This window comes from Struthio camelus, chromosome 24, assembly GCF_040807025.1.
Source record: "Struthio camelus isolate bStrCam1 chromosome 24, bStrCam1.hap1, whole genome shotgun sequence".
In the NCBI taxonomy this organism is placed as follows: Eukaryota; Metazoa; Chordata; class Aves; order Struthioniformes; family Struthionidae; genus Struthio; species Struthio camelus.
Genome location: NC_090965.1, coordinates 6,359,762 through 6,379,706, shown reverse-complemented (window position 1 = coordinate 6,379,706; position 19,945 = coordinate 6,359,762). Strand labels below are relative to the sequence as shown.

Below are 19,945 nucleotides of genomic sequence, written 5' to 3'. Positions count from 1 at the left end.
AAAAAGGGAGGATGTGGAGAAAGTATAAAGGTGCTTTTAGGAAGGGGAATTTGCAAGGAGGACAGTGGGTACCTGGTGCAGGAGCAGTGTGCATCTTCCTCTCAAAAAATACTATTGGTTCCCTGCCTATAAGTAGGTCTTGAAGAATCTGAAGAGCAAGCAAACAGAATTGTTCACTTAAATAGATTTCTCCTCCTGAAGTGGTGGAGGGAAAAAGAAGCTGTTGTGTTACCTTGATTTGCTAACTAGTAGAGAACTAGTTATTTAGATACGGCTTCTTTGTCATTATCTTTTATACCTGTAAACCTAATTAACTGTTAGAGTGCCTAGAGCTTTTGGTGTGGGCATTTAATAAAATTAATCAGCACCAGGTCCAGAAAGACCTAGTTACTGAACCATAATAAATGGCATAATGCACAATAACTGTATTAGAAATTCCAACATGCTGAACGTACTGGGATTTTGCACCTCTTAGCTCGAGCTAAGTTCATGACTTGCACACTGACTTCAATAAGACTGTTAATTTCAGTGATGGCAGGAGAATCTTACCTGCTGTCGTTCCACATAGTTAAATGTGCCTGGGAAAACTTATGAAAACAAACTCTTTCTGGAGATAATTATTTCTGTCCTGTTTCCCTTTTTATATCTTAAAGTTAAAAAAATATTCGTTTTAATGACCAGATTAGTCATGGTGAATGTGGCTAATGCTTTATTAAGTCCCAAAAGATGCATTCTGTAACCAGAGATGTCAAAACTCCAGTCTCATGTCTTAAAAATATAAAACGTGTGCTGGGAACTCTGGGGACTTCTGTTCTCTTATTAATACATTGTACTGTTCCTAGAGTAATAAAACAGGACCCCTTGAGCTACATTCTGCCTTCAATTACACCATTGCAGGCACTGACGTCACTAGGTTTCCACGCGTGTAAGGACGGATAGGGTTTAGCCTTTGTGTCTTAGCAAAAATGTCTGTTGATGTAACTGTGTTCTATAAACAAGGGCATCATCTGCCCCACACAAGGGGCTGCTTTATTCTGGGGCTTTTTACTTTCTTGATGGACAAAATGACTGTTTTTCAATCTTATTCCCCTTTCTGCCCCCCTTCTCCCCCCCCCCCCCCCAGCATCAATATGGCAGGTTAACATGGCTTCAAACACGCTAGTCTGCATCTTAACAAGTCTTCAGGGGGCTTTCAATCGTGTTACGTTAATGGATTGAGCCAGCGTAATTGAAAACCACCCTAATTTTGCCTGTCAAGGCATGGTCTGGAAGGTTGTTTTCTTGCTGCTCCCCAGTGTTTTCCCTGTGAATATAAAATCCAAAGGGAGAGGTTGCCAAGCTGTATTCCTCTATGTGGATTCCTCCCCCCCGCCCCCGCTTCTGCACCTCTCAAAATCACTGGCAGTGTTGTTGCTTTCAGTGAGTTGAAGCCTGACCTAGAGGGAATTAGGAGTCCTGGGGATGTGGGTCTCACCCTTGCAGTATTATAGCTCTCTCCTCTTCCCTCCCGCCCCAAGCTAGGTAGAGGTTGAGTAATATTACCAGGATCATACACCATTTCAGTGGCAGAGAGAGATTCCAAGTCTCAATACCACAAGGGGATCCTGTGGGGTTCTGCTTTGTTTCATGCTGTGGCATTTTTATGAGGAAGCACTAACATAGCAGCTGCACCCCGCTAAGCTGTACAAAGGGAGTAAGGACATAAAGGATTTGTTCATCTCTAGTTTTCATTCTTAGCAGCCGTTGCAGACTGAGGGCTCAATCCAGTGGGGAGCTGTTGGAAGAGTTCAGAAATGCATGACAGTATGGATTTTTGTGCAGGTATGGATTCAAAACAGACCAAGCATTGGTCAAAAAAGGGAGGTGAAGAGAGAGAATGACAAAGTTTGTAGGAAGTGGAATTTGTGGGGAGGCTGCTTTCTAGCTCCCCTGTAGCACAAGGGTGACCATGCCGCCTCAAAGGAGCTTGTGAGGAGGCCACAGCTGTGGGGTGTCTTTGTGCCTTCGCAGCAGAAAGCAGGTTCATACCTGCTGCAGTAAAGTGCAGTGCTCTGCCTCAAAACTTAATGGGCTGGGAGGGCATTGGGGATGGGGGAGTAGGCGCTTTTTTATCCCTGTGCAAAGGAATCTTGTCTCACTTGTTCTGGACTGTCATCCTGATCCTAGCACATGAGAAGCAGTGTCCTCCTGTCGCCATGCTTTGGCAAGGGCTATTATAGCCAAAAGCCTGCATAGCAGCTGCTGCACGGATTTCTTGTGACATGCCTGGGATGTGGCCTAGGACAATGGTGGCTACTGTGACACCACTGACCTGTGGTTCGTGTCGTCACAGTTCTGCACGGTCCACGACTACTTGCTTGCAGCGTCGCCCTCACTTGGTGCTGCTCAGAGAGCAGCACCGCTTGCTCCCCGGCAGGTCCTCCACGGTTACCTCCTGCGGGCTGCGGAGAGGTGAGTTGTCCCAGCGCTGTCGTAGCCGCAGTGTGGCCCGTCGCCTGTGGAGAACGGGCTTCACCTCCCGCCTTCAGTGCCGAGGTCCCTTTGTCTCTGATACAACGTGTTGCCATTCCTTCATGGTGGCTCCTGTGCCCTGGGGAACAGCGTTTCATGCTGAGGCCTTTGAGCAAGCTCTGTGGCAGTGGCTGGCTCATGGGGGCCCCGTGGGCGGCAGTGGGTGTGCAATTGCTGCTTTCTGTGGTCCTGTTGGCCCATGGTCACCTCCTGGCCCTGAGGGGTGTCACCCCCCCCATGGTCACCTCAGGGGCCCTGTCACCCCCTGGCCCTGAGGGGTGTCACCCCCCCCCCATGGTCACCTCAGGAGCCCTGTCACCTCCTGGCCCTGAGGGGTGTCACCCCCCCCCCATGGTCACCTCAGGAGCCCTGTCACCTCCTGGCCCTGAGGGGTGTCACCCCCCCATGGTCACCTCAGGGGCCCTGTCACCCCCTGGCCCTGAGGGGTGTCACCCCCCCCATGGTCACCTCAGGAGCCCTGTCACCTCCTGGCCCTGAGGGGTGTCACCCCCCCCATGGTCACCTCAGGAGCCCTGTCACCTCCTGGCCCTGAGGGGTGTCACCCCCCCCATGGTCACCTCAGGGGCCCTGTCACCCCCTGGCCCTGAGGGGTGTCACCCCCCCATGGTCACCTCCGGGGCCCTGTCACCCCCTGGCCCTGAGGGGTGTCACCCCTCCCCCATGGTCACCTCAGGGGCCCTGTCACCTCCCGTGGCCCTTCGACCCCTGCCACCTCTCCCGGCCCCTGCGGTGACACGCCACCTCCCGCGCTGCCCCTTTAAGAGTCTCTTTGTCTCCGAAACATCCTTATTTACCCTCCTGTGACTCAACCAAACTTCAGCTTGGGATTCACAAAGCTCCGCTACGTCACCGTCCGGGGCAGGGCCCGGGCAGTCCCCGCCTCTCAGCGCTGCCCTCCCTCTACTCAGCCGTAGCCATTGAAGAGCTCTCCCTAGCGGCTACGCAAAGGTCGTAAGCTCCACCAGGCTTCCCTCCCCCCCCCTCCCACCACTTCCACGGCGTAGGCTGCGCAAACGACGTCCGACAGTGCGCGAACCGCGCCACTAGCGTCAGGGACGGGCGCAAGTTCCGCTCGTTGCCGCTACCTCCGCGCCTTACGGAATTCGCGTAAGCAGCGCCGGTGAATGGGGTGTAGAGCGGCTGGCGGGGGGAGGAAGGAAGGGACGAGCGTTGTGTGGCGTGCTCTCCGGCCAATGGCGAGGCGGGGCGGAGCGAGGCGGGCGGCCAATGGGCGGGGAGAGGGCGTGGCCGGCGCCGGTTGGGGTGTCTCGCGCTCGGTGACAGCTCGCGCGTGCTGATGATGGCGGTAAATAAAGGGGCCGTTGGGGAAGGGGGGCGGCGGTGGCGACACGGGGAGGGGGGGTGGTCTTCGCCCCTCCGGGGGGGGGTTGGGGGGGGGACAGGCCTCAACTGCCCCCTAGGGAAGGGGAGGGTCGTCCCCGCGCCTTGGCGGGGGGCGGAGAGGGGTCCATGTCCTTCCTTATTCCCCCCGCAGGGCACTAGGGGGGGCTGAGAGGGGTTCGCCCCCACCCCCGAGGGGCAGTCCTGTGAGGGGGGTCTTCTGCCCGCCAAGAGGCAGCCGGGGGGGCTGAGAGACCCCCCCCACCTCGAGGGGGGCGAGGAGAGCTTCCCCCCCCCGCCCCCCGGCAGAGGGACACATTTGAGGGGGCGGAGAGCGGTTTGCCCGTACCCAAAGGGGCACCATTGTGGGGGAGGTCTGAGGAGGGTCCTTGTGCCCCCCCCCCTTTTCCGGGGGGAGCCCTTCGGGGGGGGGACTGAGAGAGGTCCCCACTTCCCCCCCGAAGGGATCCCTTAGAGGGGGTATCTGAGGAGTTCCCCCTCCCCAGGGGCTCCCTTGGGGGGGTGTCTAAAGATGGTCCCCCCCAGGGGCTCCCTTGAGGGGGGGGTGTCTAAGGATGGTCCCCCCCGAGGGGCTTCCTTGAGGGGGGTATCTGAGAAGGGTCCCCCCCGAGGGGCTCCCTTGAGGGGGGGTATCTGAGAAGGGTCCCCCCCTCCGAGGGGCTCCCTTGAGGGGGGGGTGTCTAAGGATGGTCCCCCCCCCGAGGGGCTCCCTTGAGGGGGGGTATCTGAGGATGGTCCCCCCCGAGGGGCTCCCTTGAGGGGGGATATCTGAGAAGGGCCCCCCCCCGAGGGGCTCCCTTGAGGGGGGTATCTGAGAAGGGTCCCCCCCCCGAGGGGCTCCCTTGAGGGGGGGGTGTCTAAGGATGGTCCCCCCCCGAGGGGCTCCCTTGAGGGGGGGGTATCTGAGAAGGGTCCCCCCCGAGGGGCTCCCTTGAGGGGGGGTATCTGAGAAGGGTCCCCCCCGAGGGGCTCCCTTGAGGGGGGGGGTGTCTAAGGATGGTCCCCCCCCGAGGGGCTCCCTTGAGGGGGGGTATCTGAGGATGGTCCCCCCCGAGGGGCTCCCTTGAGGGGGGGGGTATCTGAGGAGGGTTCCCCCCCCTCGAGGAGCTCCCTTGCGTGGACTTACTGGGGGGGGGGGTTGAAGCCCCCCCCTTCCCCGCAGGGGGCCGGGGGGGCGGGCTCGGCGCGGCGCGGCCGCCTTTGTCTGCGGGCGGGAGCCCCGCGCTGCCCTCGGCCCTCGCCCGCCGCCGCCGGCTCCGCAACTTTCCCTTTGTGCGGGGCGGGGGGAGCCGGCCCCGCCCGACACCCCCCCATCCCGACACCGGGCTGCCCCCGGCTACGCGAGTGCTACCGCTTGCTCGTTGCGGGGTGATGGTCTGCGGATATGGGGCTATTTCGGCAGCCGGCCCCCACCTCCCTGCAGGCAGCCCGTTATCGGTTTGGGTAGGTAAAATGATAAATGTCAGCCTTTAGCCAAAGCCTCGGTACCGGGGAGGGATCTGGTATCGCCAAGGGGATGGTGTAGCTGACCTCCCGCGGGTCTTATCCTGCCCGCGCTCTTGGTGAAACCGCTGCGAGTTGCAGGTTTTGACATAAATTCTGCAAATTGTGGTAACTTAGTATGGTTTTCACTCTTCACGGTGGAGGAGAGCAAAGCATTTTCTCTGATTAAGAAAAAAAAATTACTTGAAAACGGAAATGCATTTTGGAAAGGAATAATGGGATGGAGAGGAGGAAGAGTGGAAGAAGGAAAAATGAGTTTAGAAGCACCAGTGTTAACTGTGTGGTTTTTTGTTTTTTGAAGCTTTATATTTTTCTATGCCCTCTCCGATACTGCCTGTATCTTTCCACTGACAGAAATTTATGGGAGTTGGAAGAGACTGAGGGCATCTTGTGTTTAGATCTCGATTGTTAGTATCAGCATCAAGAAGCAAAGCAGACTTTTAAATTGCTTTTTAAACATAATTTAAAACAGAGGGGATGACAGCAGTTTGAGTCTCCTCCTGCAAATGCTCTTCTCTCTCCCCCCCACCCCCCAAAATAACTGCCTGCCTGTATGAACCCATACAAACATGAGTAAATCCTAGAGAAGCTGCTAATCTCAAGAAACGTACCTGCTAAGAGTGTTACATGAAGTAGTGCACAGCAAAAACAAGTATGATTTGCGCATCAAAGTAGCTCCTAATCTCCAAATATAGTTAGTGGAAGAATATTGACAGATACAAAGAAAGTGCCCAGTTATTTTGAAATACATAGGTGCCTTTACTTTGTAGTTTTAATCAGAGAAGGATTCTGCAAGCTGTTGAAGTCACTGAGCTTTCTTGTGTGCAGTTTTGCAAAATTTGGTCCTTTATATAATGCTGCTTCAGTGAAGATGCTTGCTGGAACCTGATGAGCTTGCAGGCAAAAGATCTGATACGCACTACTTACCCCTTAGCCAAGACAAACTCTGATTGACTTCAGCAGGAGCTTCTCTTAAAGTAGCATCAGTCGTTCTCCCATGAAGACAAAGCAAAAAATACAGATTAAAAGTTACGATTGGAAGCAAAAAATAAGGCGTTAGGGAGGAAGGAGGAATGAGAACTGATGGCAGATAAGAGATCTGAGGTACTTCTCGAGAAAAGGAAACAGCGCAAACGAGATGTGAGAACGGGGATAGGAAGAAGAATTGAAAGGAACAGTGAAGATTGGGAGTGGGACTGGAGAGGATGAGAGCAGATAAATCGGTGAATGGATGAAATCATGAATATGAAAATTCTCCATGTGCATGAACGGTATGGATTAAACTCACCCTGGGCATACATGAGTGTAACTCCAATAGCAGTGGTTGCAATTGCACCCTGTGTACAGCTAGCTGTAAATACAGCGCTGCTGCTGCTCACTGAATTTCTGCTGCTGTGTTTGAGCTGACTAGCTACGTTTGGGGGTTGCTGTTGTTTAACAATTGTCAAACATACTGGTGGGATTTAAAAACAAAGGGCAACAAAAGCTTGTTGGTGTTTTTTAATTGCTTTGAAAATAGCATAGGTGCAAGTATATGACAATTACATGCCAACCATGAACAGTATGTAATGTCTCTGAGCTGGGCGTGCGTTCGAACATGATGCTGCAAGCTGTAAACACTTGTTTATTTTTGCCCTAATCATTCTTAGGATTAATACTAGTTGACTTCCAGTGAAAAAAGTGTTTTGAAGTTGGCATTGTTTCAGGTCTGGAGTATTTCTTGTTCTTGTGCAAGTTTTATTTGTTACAAAGAATTTATTTATAGACGATCATGGCTCAACAATAGTCACATATGCAACGCTTTATAGAGTGTTAAAACTGGTAGTTTAAGGTTGCAGATTTACTTAGCTGTTGAGTGTCTGAATATTAATTTTTACTAACGAATCTGTCACTGTAGTTATTGTGGAGGTTCAGATTACTTGCGGTACAAAACGTGGTTGACAAGACATGGTGGAGGCCTGTAAGAATGGATAAATCGTGAATAAGCCTCATGTGCTGTGGCTTGCAAAATGAAACAACACTTGGTCTGATTAGTACTTGGATTGGTAAACGCAAAAACAGCCTTTGCAATGTGTATATCTTCTGTATATTATATTGTTAACCGTAGGAATACTGCTGACAAAAGAAGATGATTCACATTTAGCTTGGTAAATAGTCTTTCTGCTTCTGGATGTGAAGGTCTTGAGTTCAGTTTCTTGCTGTAGTGGATTCCTTCCCACTAATGATAATCCTTCACTTGATGTTTGCATGTCTGGAATTCATCTCTGTCCTCATCAGGCACTGCAGCTTGTTTTCTTCAGGGCTAAAATGCACTTGCTTGTTAATTGTTTTTTTTTTTTTAAATAATTATTGTTTAAGCACTTAAGAATGAGCTGCAAGAAGTATTTTCATTAATGGCAAAGGTGGTATACATGCCTAAGTGGATCTTTTAAGATCGACCTTTTTTTTTTTTTCTTCTTAATAAACTATTTCTACCCTGAAATTTCTTAGGACTTTTGCTGAGCCTCTAAGTGAAATTTAGTTGTTTTCTTAGGCATTAGAAGATGTTAGCTGATAGATTTAGAATAGCCAGGCCGCCAGCATGGAAATATAGAATTCATCTTCTCCCCTATGAAATATATGTGAATCCCTTCACATGCATTTTTTTGTTTTGGGGAAGTGTAAAAGGATTTGTGAAGATGACCTAAACTATGAGTCAAAACAAAACTAAGGTTTTTGTTTTGAAATTGTTCTTTAGAAATGAAAAGAAAGATACTAAGATGTTTGAAGTTTTTGCCTGTACAGTAATTCAGATCAAATGGGAGAGAAAGATGTACTAGCTCATTAGCAACAGCTTAATTTGAGCTGTATTGTCTTGTACGCTCTGAAAGAGAGTCTATCTGATACTTTAATGCTGAGTGTAAATTCTTTACATGGATTCTCTCTAGTGGATGAGAGACACTGAAAATTTCTCACTTTGTTAAACAACCTTTGTGGTTTTCATCCTGAATATTTCATCAATTTCTTTTTTCCTTTGGGGAATGAAACCTTTGGAGATGTTCTGGTCTCAGCAGTCTATTGTTAATCACTCTGTGTATCAACACTTCACCTTTCCTAAACACTTAACCACAATGAACAGACTGTTTAGTTGATGCGGGTATGTTGCATAGAAAAAGGTCCCCCCCCCCCCACTCTGCTTCCCTAGTGAATGGAAGACTACCCTCATTAGTATGAAAACCTTAACAAATTATTGCATGGGAGCACATGAGCAGTGCAGAGCAACTTTAATTTTTTAACAGAAACTAAAGCATTTTTAATTCAGGTTATAGATCAGAACGTCCTGGTTGCTTGCTCCTATCTCTGTGCGTGCTGATGCTAACTCTCTTCACTTCTGTTTTTATAACAGTTTAGATCAAAGATGGCTAATGCAAGTCTCCCGAGTCATATGTAGTTTGCAAGCCATTGAATTGCAGCCCCAGCATGCGGGCTTCATGTAACTGGCAGCAGTGCTGTGGAGCAGCTAGGATGTGTAACTGAAACAAAAAAGACTGAAGTGGGAGTAAAGGGGAAAGTAGGTAAAAACTGCGTTCTGTTGTTTTTTGAAGGAAAACTGCACTTTGTGCTACAGCACTACCAAGTGATTTACTCCACATAAAATAGGTAGCACCAAAATAAACTCGGCTGCTTTGTGCTAAGTGTTGTTAATCAGCTTTTGCTCTCTAGGTGGTAATGAGCATATATTAACCATGACACCTCCTATCCACTGCAGTCAAAGATCTGGGAAAATGGCAAACTTGTTGCGGGCACACCTTGAGTGTAAAAGATGTTTTAAAGAAGACTCACTAGCTAAGTTTCCTTAATTAGGTAATTATAATGTAATTCACTGATAAGTCTGTCCTTCTAAGGACTGAAAAAGTAGAAGAAAAATATGTACAGCGCTCTAAAACACAGAAGCTCTTTTCAGTATATCCTCTTTCCTCTCCAGAACGCACGCATGCACTCTTTCTTGTCTCACTACCTTTTTTGCAGATAGCAAATTGAAATAAGTGGATCTGATAGCTCAAAGTTAGTATGAGTGCATTTGAAATGTAACAGATGTACTCTTTGAAAAAAATTCTGACTAAAGCCATGCTTTTTGGATGCTTTGTAACTTTCCTAACTGAAATGCAAAAAGATGCTTTAGCTAAAGAAAAACCACATATTCAGACATAGGAATCCCTATAGAAGATCGGAATTGATAAATAACGTGCTTCATCTCTGTCTTTAAGGGAAAATAATAGTTTGATGTAATATAGTAAACCTCAGTCTGTAGTACATATAGTGAAAACTCTTACATTATAGCTCTAACCAAGGGTGCTGAAAAAGAAAGTTTTTTTCTCTGAGTGAACTCAGTGACGGTTTTGAAAGAACCAATTTAGTGGGGAAAAGCTTTGGTGCATTTACGTTCTTTTCAGTCTTTTCAGTCAAACCATGGAAGATCAAGTCAAGAGTTATGGGCCACAGCTGTGTTCTTCCATTGAGATCTTCTATAGGACATCAGCTGAGCTGATTAAGAAATGGTGACCACAGCCACATTCCCTTATTCACTTTGAAAGGCAAATCTGTCCATTTGATTGAGAAGCATTGCCTTGCAACCATATTTTCCCATTCACTTTCAGTGGGCGGCTTAGATTTGATTAAGAAATACTGTCCTGTAATTACGTTCTCCCTCTCACGTGCAATGAAAAGCCTCTGAAGACAATTCGAGGTTTGAACTTTAAATAAAAATGGTATGGAACAAGGATCTTTACAGGCTGTATAGGTGGATATGCAGATGAAGTGACAAGTAGCTTTTAGTTAGAAATACTAAAAGAGTATCTTAAGAAGCCCAGTCAATGCTGGCTTGTGTTTCTGTCCTACTACTGCTTTGTTCCCCAGGCTCCTGGAAGGGATCAATAGCTCTAGCCCTGAATCCATTCCAAAAAGTTCAAGACAAATGTGCTTTCCTTTTATTCAAATAGCAAAACTGTATTGTATATTAAATCCTTTCATTCTTAAGGTTTGATGGGACGGGATTGTTCTCTCAACTAGTTCTGAAGCTAACTTTATGAGCTAGCTTTAGGTGGTTTAGAATTTCGCATTATATTGCATGTTAAAAGCATTCCAACTGAATAACAAGTGCCGTGTGTATCAAGAACATTATGTAGATTTGTGGCTGACTCCTAGCTTGAGCGTTATCTGCATAAATATTGAGCTGTGGTCTATAAGAGCAAATAATTTTTTCATACCCTGCGCTTTAGCGAATACAGTTTGGCATGAATGCCTTCTTCCCCCCCCCCCCCCCCCCCCCGCATGCAGATTTGTATAATTCAGTCAAATGAGGAGCCAGTGGCTTCCGTTACTAACTGGGGTTTGTTTTTATCTTCACTGTGGTTTTCTGTACTTGCCAATAGTTGGTGGGCTTTGTGGGTGGAGGAGCAGGTCTGAGAGCTGGTGTAAAAAGACAGACTAAAGCCTTAATGCCGAAGCTGTCTTGAACAAGTTTTTGACAAATCATAAACTTGGGAAAATGTTTGTTGAAGGAAATAGTCACACACCGTAAGTATAAAGCAGGGGAAGTTACTGCTTTGGGTCCAGTTTTCCAAAAATTCAAGACCCTTATTCCATATTGCCATAGCTGATAATGAGAGCTTTACAGGAGAAAGCCTGGTAAAGTGATTACAGTGGAATAGCAACCATCTCTGCCTGAAGATAGCAGAAATATGTAGTGCTTTTAAGATTTGATCATGAATGGGTACTCGCAACAGGTGAAAATGGTTTTAGTCCTCTTTGAAGTATGGGCACTAGTTTCTCTAGTATATGTATGTCTATATATTCGTGTGCATGCGTGTCTATAGACATGTTGCTAGGACTGGGTAACACTGACTTTTGAGTTTTTAGGGTTTTTTTCAATCATTAATGAACAGTGAAAAACAGTATGTTCCAATTTGGAAATTGCATCTGGCTTAGTATGAGCCAAAGGAGTTCTTAATGATGAATTAACCAAAACTTGAATTGTCCTTTATTTAATAATAATAAAACCTATCATCCGACTGGGGTGTAGATCAGTGGTTTGTTGTTTGGGCTGGGAGTCCTAGAAGACCTGTTGTCTGTAGCTCGTCAGGGTGCAACTAAACCATATAATTACGGCATCACGCGCTTGGAGGAGGGATGTCTCCAGCTTTTCCATCCAGTGTCCATCATCAGTAGTTAGAGGGTTGTCTTTGCCTTTTAGGGGAAACTTTTTCTGTGCCCGCTATCCCACATCTCCTGTCGTGGAAACGTAGAAGGCAAAAGCAATGGGTTAAGGCAGCTTTTTGAACCAAGCTGGCTCCTGTTCTAATTAAATTAAGGGAGTGATGGCTAAGTATCTCCATCCTCTCCCCAAAACCAAAAGTATAGGGAAAGGACGTCTCTCACTTTCTGTACTAATGTCACTGCAGGGAAAGTTGGGGAGGGAGGGAGCTGAAATAGTGATACTGTTTAGATAGCTGCTTAATAGCTGCTTCCATGTTACTTTGTTGGCATATGCATGATCTCTAAAGAAAAAAATGATTTACTGACAGCACAAACATTTTATATGTTGTTGTTTGGAATATTTTATATTTCATCTGAAAATGAGCAATGCTTAAACGTATACTTGGCATCTTCAGGAAAGAAGAGTCATTAGTTTGTTACTGTGTATGTGCTTCATTTTCAGTCTCTATAGAATTGGTTGTGTCTCTTGCAGCTAGAGAGATGTAAAGGGAACAAAAGCACCACGCTGAGTAGCAAGGAGCAGGTTGATCTGGATAGCTTTTTGTCTCCAAGGAGAACAGCAAAGTGTTTTTTCAATGTGATTAAAAGCCATACAAACTCCCCAAAAAATTAATTTTAAGAGCAAGTAATCTAGACTTAAAATACCATCAATTGTTTTGGAAAAAAAGTCCAAGTAAAATTCTGCTGGTCAAAAAAAAAAAGTTGAATCAGCTGTTTGTTCACTGGAGTTTTTAGGAAGAGCCCTTTAGATTGGATTTCATGATGCTTAATCATTCTTTTAAAAATACAAAGGAAACACCAAAAGCTGTTCAGCTAAGCTTTAAAGAACTAATGGTTATAACTTAGATTCAAAAGTGATTTAGTTCCAGAGGTAAGTCGATAATCCTACCAGTCATGAGTTAATCTGTCATCAGACTAAGACTAGAAACAAATCTATTTAACTAAGAATAGTTAATACACCTGAGTGTGAGAGAGGATGAAGATCCTTCTCACAGTGATTACTTTATTTTGAGAAAATGTAATATTCATGACAGAATAAAAATAGCTACAGTTTTTTAAAGGTAGACTGAAAAAAATCTGCTCTTTTCTGAAACTTTTAAGGCTGATTTTATAGCCTGACTACCTGACCTGTGGTTTTGGATACCGTAGAAATGAGTGGGTCTGTGAAGAAGGAGGATGATTTGCCATTTATTATAAAATTAGATGGGTTTAGAAACAGCTTCTTGAGACACAGGATAGTGGCATCAAAATCAAATTCACTTCTCCCTCTTTCTATCTCCTCTTGTCCTGTTGTCTTGTCATCTCGAGACAAATTGATATGATGAATTCTTAACTTTTTAGTAGGATAATTTATTAAAACAACAGACTCTATAGAACTGGTGCTATAGATGCTACATAGATGCTATTAAGATTCAAGTTGATCTCAAATTCTTAAAGAAGATTAACAATCTCATATTTTGCAAATCAGGCTCCTCGTTTCCTACCTTGTTCTGGCACGTTGATGTGTTGTGGTGAGGACAATGGCAGATATTACCTGTAATTTACAGAAAAGGATTTCAGCCAGAACAGGATTGATAATATGCAAATTAGGAGTAATTCCATGAGGAGGAAAAAACGTGTCTATGAACAAGTGAAATTATTTCCTGTGTACTGGCAGATAGAGGCTCAAAACTTGTGTGTGTGAGCAGGCAGGCTGGACATAGGGAAGGCTGAGCTTGAAAATACACTACTTAGTTGTTTTAATGCCTCTCTCCATCTCATTTTGCCCATCTAAGAGAAGAACTGTTAGCTATACAGATTTTTTTTTTTTCTATGCACAGAACAGGAACATTGGTTGAGCAGAGCAAGAGGATGTGTAACTCTCTCTAATTCTTTGTTGACGAGAAAACCAAGAAGACCTTGGGTCAGACCCAGCAGCCAAAGTGAAGGCCAGGTCAGATTATTGGCTTCTTTTTCGACCTGAGGAAGCGGCAGCAGCCTCCTGTACAGGGATGTGGACGTGTTTACAGATGCTCTACAAATAAGTACTGATGACTATTGAACATCTGGGACTGTTGTCTGGTTTTTATTTGTTGGACAAATGAAAAAACTGAAATCCTTTTTGCCTTCAGATAAATTGGGCACTATGATTTACTTCATTTCTAAGTTAACTGCATTTCTTTAAAATCTATACAAAAATTTCTAGCTGCTGTTCTGCTTCACTTGCTTAGGATTTTAAAAGACTAGTGGTAGCTGACTGGCAAGTGAAGGAAAAGAAAAAGATGGAGAGATGTGGGGTTTTTTTTTTTTGGTCTTGTTTTAATCTCTGCATCTCAAACATACAGAAGGAACCTTTCATGTTTAAAGCAGAGCAAAATGTGACTGTGTGACTGTGGAATACTGTACTTATATTTAATACTATTTGCCTATTCATTACGACTGTGAAGATAATAAGCCACAGCCTGCTGGGGTTGTCTTGTTCTTTATTGCTTCAGTAGATGGCACTGACATGTTCATTTGACTGATTGCTTTGTATGTTGTATCAGCTGTGATGTTGTCTTAGATTAGTTAATAGTCTGTCTAAGATCTTGCCAAGATGAATATGAATTGAAATGGGGGAGGAAGAACAGCAGAGAACTACCCATAACTTACCAGGTATTCATTCTCTGGTATAATCTGTCTTTGTGTCTATCACAAAGCGATTCTCGAAGAGACTGTTAGTCTGCTTCTGAATACCAGGGCTGTTAAATTGATCTTTGCTGCAGCCATCAGTTTTGTGTGTGTGAGCAATACCAAGACAATTCTCTGATGTGCTGTAGCTATAACACTTTATCTCATACCTGTGAAATGAAGGGGTTTTGCGTTGGGGCTTTTTATTATTAAAATTATATACATTTTACTACTACAATAAGAAGCGGTTATCAGTTTTTTGCAAATGATTAGGGATTGGAGCAAGATATTTTCCCAGTATAGGTCAAAATGTAACCGATTCTGACTTTAAGATCTTTGCTAGTAGAAGAAAGTTATGTTTAATTTTTCTGATGTTATCATGAAGACGGATGGAAATTATCTAGGATTTTTCTTATAAAAGGTTGAGTCTGTGATTTTGAGTTATTTTTAATATATAATGTCTGAACTATTACCGTTAACTTCAACTCTGAATGTATTCTTTACGCAATAGATGGTGACAAATGTGATATGCATTGAATTTGAAAAATAATATTTAAAAAGCATGGTTGAAAAGAAGTAATGCTTTCTGCATTCTAAAAGAAAGACATAGGTGTTCGATTGAATTATAGTTGGCCATGATTAAAAAACATAATACGGTAGGTAAAGTGGGGACATGAAAGAATGGCTGTTTATCCCCTCTATTCCTTCTTCATTAGGCCATGTTGAAATATAACATGGCTTGTTTTGTTTAACTTGTACCTTGTTAATTATTCTTAAACTGCCTTGTTCACTTGTGTACAGGTCCTGACCCGTGAATACGTAAGCACGTACTCTACCCGTTTGAGCAGTCTCACTAAACTTGAATACTTGCTGAATTGGGCAGTGGTAAGTGTGAAAGGAAGCAAAAAAACATCAGCTTCGTTATGAATCCTGAAAGTTTGGGGATGGTGGGAAAGTAAAAGCTGTCGTCTAGTTTTCAATACAATGAAAACTTATATAGTTCTGTCAATTTGGAGTCAGTACAACTGATGTTACATCACCGAAAGCTCTGTTATTATCTGCTCTGGCAGTGAGTTTTTTCCAGGAGTGATGTTCAAGGGGCAAACATGTAGAAAACTTTAAAATGCTATGGCATATCACTCTCTGATGGTGTCACAATTATGGAAATAGAATTCATTGTGAATTCATGGATTCTATAAAGCTGGTTGCTTGACTTATAAAGTAAAATTGCTATTTTATATTGGGCAGTTAACATCTACTTTCAGACTGTTCTAATGTAAAACATTTTTTCATGTTTGATTCTGATAATTCAGATTGTAGATATTTGCTATAATTGCTTCAGCCTTATACAGATGTAAGTACCAGTGGAATTACTGCATTGACCCTTTCCCTTTTTGACTCTTTCACCGGATTAGAGGAGATATTGTGAATAGTTTTAATGTGAAGTGAGAACCTCTTTTATGCAGTGTATCCATATCATATTTCCCTGCTTATTAACACTTCAGAAAGCCAAACCAAAAATAAAGCCTCGGAAGCCTACGAAAAGAAAGAGAGGCAGATTTTATATGTTGAAATAAATGAAGAATCATTAACTTCCAGAAGGCCACGAACTAAGAAGTATGTGGCATTTTAATGATGCTTTTTAACATCTGGGGCCGTTATATAGTCAGTTCCCACATTTTCAGGGGACTCTAGGACATATATCTTTTGGTTTTGTTTTATGGTGACCCTAAAGAATAAAAAATGTTGGTTTATTGCACACTGAGAAGGTGTTCTTGAAGCTACGTTCAAAATGCGGTCTTACCGTTGAAAATACAGGTAGCTCAGGGCATTAACTGAGGTTTTAGTTGCTTGTTTTTCTTCATCTCTTGAACTTCAAGAAGAAACTGTGTTTGGCTTAATTAGTGTCTTCATATTTCATCTTTGAAATATTTTAATTTTAAATACTTTCAAACTTAAACTTGTATGGATAGAGAATCTGCATAGCAGTGTAAATTGGCTAGTTCTTAAGGAGGGCTATACTAGAAAAGCACATGAACTAAAGAAATTCACTTATGTTTGCCGTTTTGTGATTATTTTCAAACCATAAACTGCGAGATAAGTTCCTATTGGTTACTAAATTCAGTCTCTAGTTTAGCAGAAGCTTCATCAGGAAAGAATGTAGATAGAAGACACATGTACGTTTGAAACTATTTGTTGGCCTGTATGAAGTATGAATTATTGCTCTTTGAGGACGCAGGCATTGTGAAGCCTTTTGTTTGTTTTAGTCATAAATTTATTCTAATAAAAAGAGTTGGGTGTTTTTTCTAAACTTCTTAGAGTTTGTCAGCAGCTTTCAGGTGAAGACCCAGTATATATCTGCAAAATGGTTGTTTTAGCTAGTATACCTAAACCAGTTCACAAAGTATAGTGAGCTATGACAGCACAAAAAGGCAGGATAAGGTAATTATATGTATTCCAAGGCATTTACTACCTTTAGGAACGGGGACTGGGGAACTTCCTCCCCCTCCCTCCCCCCCCGCCCCTTTTCAGACTTGATCAACGTAGACATGTTAACAGAACGCTTCTGTTTACGTCAGGCCTTAGATATCAGTAGACTGGTCACATTTAAAACAGTCTAGGAGGTGTTAAGATTCTTTTTTTTTTTTTAAGTACTCAAAAATCTAGAGTCTTAGGAAACAGCAAGTTTTTTTTTTATCCTTGCTCCTCTTTTGAGGGAGCTCTGGACACTGGATGGTATTCAGCCTTAACAATTTGTCTGATTGATTTAGTGGTTACGTTGTTACCAGACAGTAACTATAAATGTTATATATATTTCACAGGTGCACTCGGTGAGTTGAAGTTGGAGTAAAATGGGCACAGAATGGATGGATTCTGATGTTCTTTTCAGTTACCTGGTATTTGATAGGTTTTATGTCCCATGCATTGTGTTATTAGGATCTTACTCTCTCTGTTCTGGAGGGTTCAGGACAAAACGGAGTCAGCCAATGTAAAATGTGAAGCAAATGCATATCCTTATTGCCAGTTATTCCCCTAAAATTATGTGACCTTCACAGGGAGGATGACCAGTTCTTGTGACTGGGTTGGCAGTGTGGACAAATTTGGACCCACTGGAGCCTTGTTCTTTTTGTTGTGGAGTGTGAAGTGTTTGAAGTTAACTGTATTCATTAAATTGTACTGTCTGTGCTTTTCATTTGTATTGAAAAATCAGATTATATACCAATATCCATCAACTTTAGCTTCCCCAAGATGATCCACAGAAGTGGCTAAGTCCTGCAGAACTAGCATTTACTTCCACCTAGGATATTAGTGCAGTAAGTAGGAGTTTTTCAGTCCCCATACCTCCAAGTGGGCTTTGTTTGCAATGACTAAATATTTCTTTGAAAATCGATTCCCAAAATGCTGGGTTTAAGCCTAGAGCAAATTTTTACAGTGCAGTATGAACTCTCGGAAACAGTTTAACGTTGACATAGTTATAATTAACTTAAAGGAGTTAATAAAATAGAACTCATTGTGTCATCACTCTGCTCAGGTGATGTGGTTGTGATCCTTGTTCGTTTGTGTAGCCCTTCCTTTTCTCTAGCAGAAAAGCAATTACACAAGCGTTTCCATTTGAGAAGCTGTGCTTACCACTGGCTTTGAGAACCAAATACAAAGTATGACTTTTACTCTGACTAACCGTGGAAGTCTTTTGCTAGCAGAGGAACGTGAATGCTGTGAGTGGGAATTTTTTTTCCTTCCCTCTTACGTGTATTTAGCTAGCTGATCATCCTGTTTGTTGTACCACCACGGAGTAGTTCGATATCTTGTCTAACCCATTCAGTTGTCATCCATTGCCATCCTAAATTATTTGTTAATTATACACTTAAAATCAAGGTGAGCAGAATAAAAGATGAAGTGCAAATCGTACTGCTCACACCATAACGTTCAAAGTAAATATATGCGACTACAACAGAAGGTGATTTGTATGTTAAAAATGCCAAAATGGAAAGCGCATGCACAAACCAAGGTCTGAAGCAAAAGAACTCTAAAGAAAACAGTCTAGATCAATTTCTGCAGTGAAGTGACTACTGTCACCCAGAAGAGCCTGGCCTTTTCAGGCCGCACTTCTTCGCTATTTTCCTGTGAATGAGGTGACAGAACTATGCAGTCCGTTCAGTAGAGTTAAAACAGAAAGTGTCCTTGCTCCTTTTCCCCAAGAGAGGAAGTATGTACTGCTCCCTTGAGTTTTGTGGAGGACAGTGACGAAAGTTATCCTCATGCTGTATTTGGTTTCTTTGGGCGTGTGAATAAACTATAATTGAGATTTTCACAGGTAAACCAATTGTGAATGCATGTTACGCTGATCAGCTCAGATTACATGTTTTCATTAGAAATCTGTTTGAATAATTGGTTCATCACAAATGGGTAGGCTAAAACAATCAGAGGAACAATGTGTTTGAGTAGATGCATGCGCTTCTTAAATCTGCTTTCTCTCTGATATCCCCTTATTGGCGTTTTTTGCTATTTGCAGCAGACTAGAAGTTCTACTATAAAACTCAGGTTGCATGTAGAAAACTGTTTTGTTTCGGAGGGAAAGAGGTAGGGCATGTTTGTTTTTTGGCATCCAAGATTTTTAAATCTATTTAATTAAATGTAGTATGTTTGTGTAGGATATGTAGTTCTGATGGAAACCAAGAATATCTAAAGAAATATTTCTCCTTTGGTTTTAAAATACTCTGGGGAAAATCCAAAAAAAGAAAAAAGGCAAACGTAAGTGTTATATTTAGTGCGATGCCAATTCCCAATGGACAAGTGAAATGCTTTTGCCGCTCCCAGGAGAAGAATGAATGAATGAATGAAAGGTTCATTCAGTCTGAGATTCCCACCTATCTTTAAAGATGATTTCCAGATTGCAGCTAAAGGATTTTGTGTCAACATCCCTGACCCTTGTTTGTTCTGGAACCCACCCTTGGACAAAGGAAAGATAAATCTAGTGTCCAAGGCTAAAAATCTAGTACCTTTCCTGATCCCTAAACTTTTATTTTCATACCATGCACGTTTGTTTAGAAAAAGAAAGTAGCTAATGTCAAGTTCTGTGCAGATATCTTTAATCAGTTTCCAAATGTGTAACAACAGTACAAAGGAACATAATATAGTAGTGTGTTTTATTTTAAAACTCTTTTAGGGTCAAGAGCCAAATTTTCTGCTATATTTGGTTCTTGGAGTTGTTGTAGAATTGTGCCACAAGTGTTTTTCAGGATTATGAGTCGTGCAATTAAGGAAAGTAGGATTTGACTGTGTGTGTAATTACTACGAATGATTTGCAAGGTGGGAATTTTTCAAATTATCTACAGAACATTACTGGTAGTCCGTGAAGAGTTGGCTAAACTAGTATTCATGCTTTTCCTTTTATTTCCTATCATTTTATTTCTGTTTTAACACGTCTGCTGTCGTATTGGCATGCAACTCAACCCTTTTTCTGGTATTTGTTCTCCATGCAGAGCAATTAAGTTATTCCTTCTCTCCTTTCCTTCCCCCTGACCCTTATCTGGGGAAGAAGTAGTCAAGCAGGTGGGAGAAGACAACTATGTAAATATGTCTTAAAATTATATCTATCTAGATGGAAAAAAAACTGTGAATCCAAGAAGTAAACCTAAATGTA

General features: G+C 43.3%; 1 protein-coding gene and 1 long non-coding RNA gene across 8 annotated transcripts in view; one reads left to right on the top strand and one right to left on the bottom strand.

The window, feature by feature from the left end:
* Positions 1 to 692: 692 nt before the first annotated feature.
* On the bottom strand, positions 693 to 3,426 carry LOC138062111 (uncharacterized). 2 transcript variants are annotated; one of them, XR_011136142.1, is made up of 3 exons: positions 3,327 to 3,426; positions 2,312 to 2,590; positions 693 to 1,774 (listed from the first exon to the last, which is right to left on the bottom strand). It is a non-coding gene; the product is annotated as an uncharacterized lncRNA (long non-coding RNA). The 2 variants fall into 2 exon arrangements; XR_011136141.1 differs by having other exon boundaries at positions 693 to 1,303.
* Positions 3,378 to 19,945, top strand: part of USP49 (ubiquitin specific peptidase 49) — a 31,519-nt gene continuing 14,951 nt past the window's right edge. For 3 of the 6 annotated variants that reach the window (XM_068918256.1, XM_068918252.1, XM_068918255.1), the window contains exons 1-2: positions 3,755 to 3,838; positions 15,103 to 15,186. The gene's annotated coding sequence lies outside the window, so the exon portion shown is untranslated. Of the gene's footprint in view, positions 3,640 to 3,754; positions 3,839 to 13,472; positions 13,586 to 14,238; positions 14,287 to 15,102; positions 15,187 to 19,945 lie in introns of those variants that run through there. The other 3 variants (XM_068918253.1, XM_068918254.1, XM_009678476.2) reach the window with 3 other exon arrangements.